The sequence below is a fragment of the Callospermophilus lateralis genome, chromosome 10 (genome assembly GCF_048772815.1).
Source record: "Callospermophilus lateralis isolate mCalLat2 chromosome 10, mCalLat2.hap1, whole genome shotgun sequence".
Lineage (NCBI taxonomy): Eukaryota > Metazoa > Chordata > Mammalia > Rodentia > Sciuridae > Callospermophilus > Callospermophilus lateralis.
In genome coordinates, this window is record NC_135314.1 from 99,517,731 (window position 1) to 99,528,013 (window position 10,283).

Below are 10,283 nucleotides of genomic sequence, written 5' to 3' on the forward strand. Positions count from 1 at the left end.
CCATTTCCATCTTGGGATGCCTTTGTCGTCATATTTATTTGAGGAAACTCCCAACTTGGGACACCTTCTGGGGCCTAGAAGTAATATCAAGGTACATTTAGTCCCCAACTTCCCCTTATCCCCTGCAGTCACTAACCTGGCACAGTGCTTGCAGCTACACAGCCTTTCTGTAGCTCCCCAAACCTGGCCCTGAACTGCCCAATAAAAAACAGCTCTCCATGGCAGGTGCACAGCCCCCAGAGGGTAGACCCCAAGGCCTCCAGAGAGAAAGGTTTCTGATTGAGAAGTAAAAAGGAAAAGGTGAGTGAGACACAGTTTAGAGACTAACTTAGAGACCAGGGATTGTGAAGTCTAGAGATGATATAAGGAGATAAAACCTGCTCATATCACAGTAGTGGGTCTCAATGAACATCCTTGGAGTGCAGTCTCCCATTGGGGACCAGCAAGTGCTATACCTCACCTCCAGGAACTCCAACCCCAAGATCAACCCTCCCATCCTAATAACCTTCACCATCCTGAATGTAAACATACCAAGAAACAACAGACAACTCCACCTTTTGGATAAGAATGAAAGCAGAAAAGAAACTGAACTCCAACAAAATCCTTGTATTTTCCTTCAAGATTTTTTTTCTCTTTTTTTTTCTCTCTCTCTCTTCTCCTGCCCTATCATACCCAACATTTGTGAAACCAAGGACTTTTCATGAATTAGGCTACTGAGGAATGAGATGTCTGAATAGTATATAACAGTTGTGTTATATATTCCTTTATCTCCTATTTTTACAATTTTATTTTTCTTAATTTTTATGTTTATTTGTTGTTTATGTACTCTGTCTGTTGTCTTCCCACTTACTTGTCTCACCAAAATCACTTCCTTTTCTCTTTTCTCCTGCTACTAGCCAACTTCTTTAAAGTCTTCTTTCAAGCTTTCTAAAATCTAATAACTCTATATCCTCACCTCCTACCTTCTTAACATCTCATTCCACACACCACCCCTGGTTCTCCCTCTGTCCACAATCAGAAACTGGAGACTCTTTTTCTTTTCTTTTCTTTTCTTTTTTAAAGAGAGAGAGGGAGAGAGAGGGAGAGAGAGAGGGAGATTTTCAATATTTATTTTTCAGTATTTGGCAGACACAACATCTTTGTTTGTATGTGGTGCTGAGGATTGAACCTGGGCCGCACGCATGCCAGGCGAGCGCGCTACCACTTGAGCCACATTCCCAGCCCTGGAGACTCTTTTTCAAACCTACTGTTTATATTGTAGATAATAATTGAACTCAACATTTCTATATATTATGACAAAACCATAAACATCTTAATAGCAGCTGTTTGGTTTAAGGCTGTATATTGTTTGTATTGACATCTGTTAATATTGTTCTCCCCCTAAAAGGAGAGGTACTGGAACCCTGCAGGGACACTATAAGCCTATAGGGTAAAAACTGTAACACTTTGGATCCACAGTGCTAGAAGAGAAGACACATGAACAACATGAAAAAACAAGGGAAGAAAGTGCCCCCAAACAAACCAAGATATCACATTATTAGAATCCATGACCTGCACAGCAGAAGAAATGACAGAGAAGGTGTTCAGGGTGTACATAATTAAAATGTTCTATGAATTAAAGGATGATATAAGAGAGCAAACACAGGCAGCTGTTAGGGTCTGTAAACAAGTCAAGATGGCGCCTGGCATTTTGCTAGAGGGAGTGGTTTGTGAAGTAATGCCAGCGAGCCATTAAGTGTGGAGATTCCTTATTGGTTGACTGCTGTATCTAGTTTATGTTAATTAAGATAAGCTGGGCATAATGTATATATACCCCTCCTTTCCTACAATAAACAGCTCTCACTCCTGCTGTATCAATCTACACAAGTTGCTAGTTACCCCCCAGGGTTATTTTGCTGCAGCTGGACTGTGGCAGGCAGCAACAGATGACTTCAATTAAGAGCTACATAAAGCAAATACAGAAAGCAAAAGATTACATAAATAAAGAGATAGAGATCCTGGAAAAAAAAAAAGAGAGAAATCCTTGAAATGAAGGAAACAATAAACCAAATTAAAAACTCAATAGAAAGCATCACCAACAGATTAGATCAGTTGGAAGACAGCACCTCAGATAATGAAGACAAAATATATAATCCTGAAAATAAAGTTGGCTGCACAGTGTAGATGGTAAGAAACTATGAGAAGAACATTCAAGAAGTATGGGGTAACATGAAAAGACCAAATTTAAAAGTTATTGGGTTAGAGGAAGGCACAGAGTTACAAACCAAAGCAATGAACAATCTATTTAATGAAAAAATGTCAGAAAAATTTCCAGACATGAAAAGCACTCAACATCCAAGCACCAGAAAAATTTTCAACTGAATTTAAAAAGGCAATCACTGGATGCTAATACCAAGATGGTAGAGATAGTAGAATTATTTTTCAAAGATTTAAAGTAGCCATGATAAAAATGCTTCAACAGCACTATAAATTCTTGGAAGAAATTTAAAAATATAATTGCTCAGAAATTACATAAAAACCTTCAGCAAAAAAAATAGAAGATATAAATAAGCAAAAATGGAAATGTTCAAACTTAAAAACAAAATAGTGGAAATAAACACCTCATTGGCTTCACTTGACTGCAGAATGGAGGCAACAAAAAAAAAGCCATCAAAATGGGAGATGAAAAAACAAAATTTGACAAATATGAAAAATACATACGAATTATCATTGGAAAACCACAACTATCATCATCACCAATACAATGGGAAACAGAACCTGGGGGTCTTTTGCACTGTAATTAAAGATCTAACATTTGTGTCCTCATATTCCATGGAGGAGAAGAGAAAGAAGATTAACTTGAAAAAATATTTTTAAAAGATGAAAGTTTAAAAATCACACAAATACAACAAGGGAAGTGAATCCACAGATGCAAGAAGTGGGTGAATCTCAAACAGAATTAACACAAAGAAATTAATATTAGGACACATCATCACATCAAAGTTAAACTGAAAATTTAAGATGAAGAAAATATTTTGAAAGAAGTCAGAAAAAAATAACACTGTATACTAAGGAAAAAGCCTACCAAATGATAGAAGATTTCTTATTAGAAACTACAGAGGACAAAAGGAATTGGACCAGTAGAGGAAGAAACTATCACCTATAAGCCTCTATTCAATGAATACTATCCTTAGGAATAAAGGGGAAATCATGACATTCTCAGATGAAGAAAAAATAAGAAAATTCATTTGTCATATTAATAAATTTGTACTTATAATGTAATACCTGGGGCAGCCAAACAAAAACTATACAAAGAGATATACCCCCCAAAATTATAGAGAAATAAAAAAGGAATTCTAATAAAAGTCCATGTAACTCACAGAGAGGAAAAAGGAAAAAGAAGAAAAATCAGAATGAGAATAAAAAGAGGAAAAGGAGCAGACAGATTCTACGTCTAATAGAAGAAAAAGTAGGCCCTAATCTCCATCATGTGGGATTAGGCCCCAACTTCCTTGATAAGACTCCTATAGCACAAGAATTAAAACCAAGAATCAACAAATGGGATGGATTCAAACTAAAAAGTTTCTTCTCAGCAAAAGAAACAATCTGTGAGATGAATAGAGAGCCTACATAATGGGAGAAAATTTTTACCCTTCACACATCAGATAGAACACTACTCTCTAGGGTATATAATGAATTTAAAAAGTTAGATGTCAAAAAAAAAAAAACCCCACAAATAACCCAACCAATAAACTGGCCAAGGACCTGAACAGACACTTCTCAGAAGAGAATATTCAATCATTCAACAAATATATGAAAAAATGTTCATCATCTCTAGCAATTAGAGAAGTGCAAATCAAAACTACTCTAAGATATCTTCTCATTTCAGTCAGAATAGCAGCTATTACGCATATAAACAACAATAAGCGTTGGCAAGGATGCAGCAAAAAAAAGCACACTCTTACATTGCTGGTGTGACTGCAAGTTGGTGCAGCCAATATATGGAAAGCAGTATGGAGATTCCTTGGAAAACTGGAAATGGAACCACCATTTGACCCAGCTATCTCTCTCCTTGGTCTATACCCAAAGGACTTTAAAACAGCATACTACAGGGACACAGCCAATCAATGTTATAGCAGCACAATTCACAATTGCTAAACTGTGGAACCAAACTAGATGCCATTCAGTAAATGAATGGATAAAAAATGTGGCATATATACACAATGGAATTTTACTCAGCAATAAAAGAGAATAAAATTATGGCATTTGCAGGGAAATTGATGGCATTAGAGAAGATAATGCTAAGTGAAGATAATGCCAAATGTTTTCTTTGATATAAGGAGTCTGACACATAGTGGGGTAGAGAAGGGGAGCATGGGAGGAATAGACTAACTCTAGATAGGGCACAGGGGTGGAAGGGAAAGGTAAGGGGCAGGGGGTTAGCAAGGATATTGGAATGTGATAGACATCATTATTCAAAGTACATGTATGAAGACACAAATTGTTGTCAACATACTTTATATACAACCAGAGATATGAAAAATTGTGCTGTATATGTGTAATAAGAATTGTAATGCATTCTGCTGTCATTTATTTAAAAAATTAAAAATTAAAAAAAGTATTAAACATAAATGTCATGGGTAGTCTAAATATAAAACAACAACAACAACAAAAAATACTTGTATGCATATTGGATTATAAACTAAGACCTAACTATAAACTTGCTGTAAGTCTAATATTATAGGAACATTAGATGTAAAAAGGTTGTAGGAAGAGCCATATAAGCCTCAATCAAATGAAAGTCGGAGTGGTTATATGGATATCAAATAAAGTAGACTTCAGAGCAAAGAAATACCTCCTTCTAGGGTATAGGAATGAAGGTGGTCTTATTGCCAAGTATCAGACATGATAAGTCAGAGAATTTCTTTATAGTAGTTGAAAGTAGGAGAATATTATAGTTTCTATGATCTTTCTTGGAGAGGGAATTATAAGCATCATGGCCAAAAACATACACATACACATCACATATTATGATATATATCATAACATCACAAGTATGCATCACCCAACAAAGCTGAAAACAACAACATATACATTTTTTTCATGTACCCCAGAACATATACCAAAAAATACACCCTGACGATGATCTTTTGATGATAAAACAACTCAGTAAATTTCTGAAAAAAATTAAATTATTCAAACCGTGTTCTTGGATCACAATTGAATAACACGAGAAAGTAATAACAGAAAGATCAGAAGGAAATCTCAAAATACACAGAAACCAAAATTATAAATAATTCACTGGTCAAAGAGGAAGGCTCAAGAGAATTTAACAGTACATTAACTGAATGAAAATGAATCTACAACTATCACATTTTTGGTACACAGCTAAAGCATCACTAAGAGGAATATCTATAGCACTAAATGTTATCAGAAAAGAAGAAAGTCTCAAATCAATAATCTAAGCTCTCATCTTAAGAATAAAGAAAAAGAATATCAATATAAACCCAAAGCAAGCAGAAGGACTTAGCAAAGAGCAAAATCAGGTTAAATTGAAAACAGAGAAATAGAGAGAAATCAATGAAAGAATAAACTGATTCTTTGAAAGGATCAATAAAATGAACAAAACTTTTACAAACGCAGCCTAAAATTTAGAAAAGACATAAATTGCTAATATTTCTCTAGACCCTGCAGACATAAAAACTATTAATAATAAGGGACCAACTTTTTTCTATATATAAGAAATAGACTTGAAAAACAAACTGTCAAAACACATCCCATATGAAATAGATAATTTTAATAGCTCAACAAGTTTTCTCTGATATATGGATGCTAATTCACAATAACAGGGGCCACTAGAGATGTATAGTGTTAGCTTAGATTAGGTAGAAGAGTGAATGGAGGGGAAAGGAGGTGATATGGAGATAGGAAGAATAGTAGAATGAAACAGACATTATTACCTTATGTACATATATGACTGCATGACCAATGTGATTCTACAACATGTAATATCAGAAAAATGAGAAATTATACCCATCTTTGTATGATTTATTAAAATGCATAAATGCATTCTAGTGTCATGTATAACTAATTACAATAAGTTAAAAAAATTAACAAAAACAAAGAAGTAAACAGTGTGCATAATTTGAAAAATTAAAAAAAAAAATATCCAGGCCCAGATGTTTCACCAGAGAATTCCACCAAACGTTTGAAGAATTAACACCAGTTCACTACAATCTCTTCTAGAAAGTGAAGAGAAAAGAACACTTCCCAATTAATTTTGTGAAGGTAACATTTCCTAGATACACAATCAGAAAAATGTGGCACACAAATTAAAACAATAGCATCCCTTGTGAATAAAGGCACACGAATGTTTAAAATACATTAGAATGTACAATTCAGAAATGCATAAAAAACTATATAACATCATCAAATGAAATTTGTTCCAGTGATTCAAAGCTGGTTCAATATTTGAAGATCAATCAGTGTAATCTCCTATAAAAATAGGCAAAGGAAGAAACACAAAACTCATATCAATCAGTGCAGAAAAATCTTTTGAAAAATTCAATGCCCATACATAACAAAAATAAGATTTTGGAAGAGAATCTATATGAGACCTGCAGCTGACACTATAGGCAGCCCTCCTCAATGTCTATGAATGACACATAACAGTCTTACTTGTGAGTCAAAGTGTTTTTAAAAATTGCCTCTGTTAGATGTGGGGAAAAAATACACTCATACATTGCTGGTGAGACTGCAAATTGGTGCAACCATTATGGAAAGCAGTATGGAGATTCCTCAGAAAACTTGTAATTTATTCACCATTTGACCTAGCTATACCAGTCCTGGTTTACACCCAAAGGAGTTAAAATCAGCATACTACAGTGACACAGCCACATCAATGTTTATAGCAGCAAAATTTATAATAGCTAAACTATGGAACCAAACTAGATGCCCTTCAGACGAATGGATAAAGAAAATATGGCATATATACACAAGGGAATATTATTCAGCCTTACAGAAGAATGAAATTATGGCATTATGGTAAATGGATGGAGGTGGAGAATATCATGCTAAAGTGAAATAAGCCAATCCCTCCAAAACCAAAGGCTGAATGCTTTATCCGGTGTGTGGATGTTAATTCACAATAAGGGGTGGGGGTAGGGAAAAATAGAGGTACTTTGGATTAGGCAAAGGGGAGTGAAGGGAGGGGAGGAGGTTATGGGGTTTGGAAAGATAGTTGAATGAATTGGACATTATTACCCTATGTACATATATGATTACATGATTAGTACATGTACAACCTGAAGAATGAGAAGTTATACTCCATTTATGTATGGTGTGTCAAAATGCATTCTACTGTCATGTATAACTAATTAGAACAAATAAAAAAATTACCTCTGTTCCTAACATGTACATATATTTTTTCTTGTCATCATTTCTTAGATAATACATTTCAGTATAACAACAATATTTATAGCATTTACTAGGTATTATAAATTATCTAGAGATGATTTAAAGTATATGGGATGATATGTGTAATTTATACAAATATTATGACATTTTATATGAGACTTAAACATCTGTGAATTTTGATATCCACAGGGATTTCTATGATGCATTCCCCTTTTGATATTGAAGGAAAATTGTTCATTTAATGGCAAAATACTGAATGTTTTTATCCACAGATGGAACATTACATCACCAAAATCCACCCATGCCCCACTTTGTTATGTATGGGCATTGAATTTTCTCAATTTTTCTTAACTTCAATTTTCAAGAGTTAATTTTATTTTTAAATACCACATATAAGTGGTATTTTGCAATATTTGTCTTTCTATGTCTGCCTTATTTCACTTGGTATAACAATATTCAGGACCATCCACAGTGTTGCAAATAGCAATTTCCTTCATTGTAAAAACTGAATACTATCCCACTTTGTAGTATGAATATCAAATTTTATCTATCCATTTATCCATCAATAGTAATTTTTTTATAACAGCACTGTTGTTAATAATGCTTCAATAAACATGGGAGTACAGATGTTTCTTTTGCACATTGATTTCCTCTCTTTTGAATCTATACACAGACATATAATTACTGGATTATATGGTAGATTTTTTGAATTTTTTTGGGAATCTCTACACTATTTTCCACAATAGCTAAGTACAATTTGAATTCCCCAAAACAACTCACAAATGTTCTCTTTTCTCCATATCCTTACTGTATTTTTAGTCTATGATAATAGCCATCCTAACAAGTATGAGTGATAGCTCACTTCATTGCATTTTCCTGATCATTAATGATATTAAATACATTCTCATATACCTTTTGGTCATTTTTGTGTCTTTTAAAAAATTTCTACTGGGTATTTTGCTCAATTTTTAAATAGGTTATTTGTCTTTTCTGTATGAATTATATGGATTCTTTATCTATTTTTTGTATTAACTGTTATTGGATATATGGTTATAATTTTTTTCTTGAAAATGTTATGAGTTTTCCCTTTTTGTTTCACTTTTCTTGGCAGAAAATTTTATTAGATGTAACCCCCATGTGTTTACTTTTGGTTTTGTTGTTTGCATTTTTTATATCATAGTCAAAAAATCATTGCCAAGACCAATGTGAAGAAATTTGTACCCTATGTTTTCCTCTAGTAATTTTACAGTTTCAGTTCTTATGTTTTCATGTATCTTGCCTTGATTTTGTTTATGGTGTAAGATATCTATACTATTTCTTTTTTTTCTTTCTTTCTTCTTTTTTTAAAAAATATATGAATATCCAGTTTTATCAATTTGATATTTATTAAAGGAACTATTACTTTTTATACTTTGTATTCTTGACACCTGTATCAATGATTATTTGAATGTTTGTTTCTACAATGTTCCTTTGGTCTTTATATCTGTTTTTCTGCCAGCATGCTGCTGTTTTGATTACTCTAGCTTTGTGATGTAAATTGGAATCATTAACTATGATGTCTCAGCTTTGTTCTTCTTGATTAAAATTGCTTGAGCTTAACTTGAGCTATCTGGGGCCTGAATGGTGCTATATAAACATTACAATATTTTCTACTGATAAGAAAAATGCTATTGAAATTGTGACAGAGATTACACTGAATTGATAGGTTACTTTGGGCAGCATGGACTTTTGAGGATATCAACTCTTTTGCTAAATGAAAATAGGATGTATTTGTATTTATTTGTGTCTTCAATTTATTTCATTAATGACTTACAGTTTTCATGGTAAAGATTTTTTCATCTCCTTGTTTAAATTTATTGAAGTAGTTTACTCTTTTGATAACATTATTTTATTAGGGTTTTGATTATTATTATTAGTTGTTCAAAACATTACAAAGCTCTTGACATATCATATTTCATACATTTGATTCAGAATCACATCGGTTACACATCCACTTTTTTACATACTGCCATACTAGTGTATGTTATATTTTGCTCTTTCCTATCCTCTACTATCCCCCTCCCCTCCCCTCCCATCTTCTCTCTCTACCCCATCTACTGTAATTCATTTCTCTCTCTTGTTTTTTTCCCCTTTCCCCTCACTTCCTCTTATATGTAATTTTGTATAACAATGAGGGTCTCCTTCCTTTACCATGCGATTTCCCTTCTCTCTCCCTTTCCCTCCCAACTCTCCTCCCTGTTTAATGGTGATCTTCTTCTCATGCTCTTCCTCTTAGGGTCTTTTTTGATAATTTATTTTTTAGTGTATAAAAACCATTTGTTTTTGATTATTGATTTTATATACTATAACTTCAAAGGATTTGTTTATCAATTATAACACTTTTTTTGTACCACTATATAATTTTGTCTCTTCCTCTGCACCTGGATGGCTGTTATTTCTTTTTCTTGCCTAATTGCTTTGGCTAAGATTTCTTCAGTAGTGTGTTGAAAAAAAAAAGTAGTGCAAGTAGGTATCTTTGTCTTATCCCCACTCTTAGATGAAAAGATGTCAGCTCTTCGCCACTGAGTATGATGTTAGCTGTGGATTTGTCATATATGATCTTTCTTATGTTCAGGAACATTGTTCATATACCTAATCTTTTGGTAATCTTTAAATCATGAAATGATGTTCCACCAACTTTATTTGTAACAGGTCCAAACTGAAAACAGCTCCAAAAGTATTTCCCTTCAGGTGGTGAATGATTAATCAACTTCTGGTACAACCATACCAAAGAAAACTATACAACAATAAAAAGGAAGAAACTATTGAAAAACACAATTTGGATAATCTCTGGAGAATTACAATAAATGAAAAAAAGTCAACAAAGGTAACTTACTGTATGATTCATT